Source organism: Ixodes scapularis, unplaced genomic scaffold (genome assembly GCF_016920785.2).
Source record: "Ixodes scapularis isolate PalLabHiFi unplaced genomic scaffold, ASM1692078v2 PGA_scaffold12__126_contigs__length_90152505, whole genome shotgun sequence".
Classification (NCBI taxonomy): Eukaryota; Metazoa; Arthropoda; class Arachnida; order Ixodida; family Ixodidae; genus Ixodes; species Ixodes scapularis.
This window is the reverse complement of record NW_024609838.1, coordinates 7,964,460-7,964,928: the sequence shown is the minus strand read 5'-3', so window position 1 is coordinate 7,964,928 and position 469 is coordinate 7,964,460.

Below are 469 nucleotides of genomic sequence, written 5' to 3'. Positions count from 1 at the left end.
AGTCGTCCTAGACGTCGTCATTGAGGTTGTCCCAGACGTCGTTCTCTAGGCATCGTCTTTGAAGTTGAGGTTGTCCCACCATAGTACATCTTCGCTGGTCTTCTTTTTCATCAGGGTGGAAAGGATGAAAGTTTTTATTTCCATAGCTTAGCTTTTCCCACTCGGCAGCGTGCGAAGCTGGACAGAGTATTCAGCGCTTGTGACGTCATTTATTGCCACTTCGGGACTACTTTGATGTATGGGCAGCATAGGACGCTAAACACACCAGTCGGAGACACGCTCCAAATAGCGCAGGGCTTTGATCACGCCGCAAGACCGGCGAAACTTGCTTTCGACAAGCTGTGGCTTTTTCGTGCAGCACTGCGCTTCCGTAAAAATTTCCACGCGTTCTCAACGGCAAGTATCACGGCTCACACAATTTTTTGTAAAGAACTTCTGCGAATGATGACGAACGAGGAGAACACGAGTC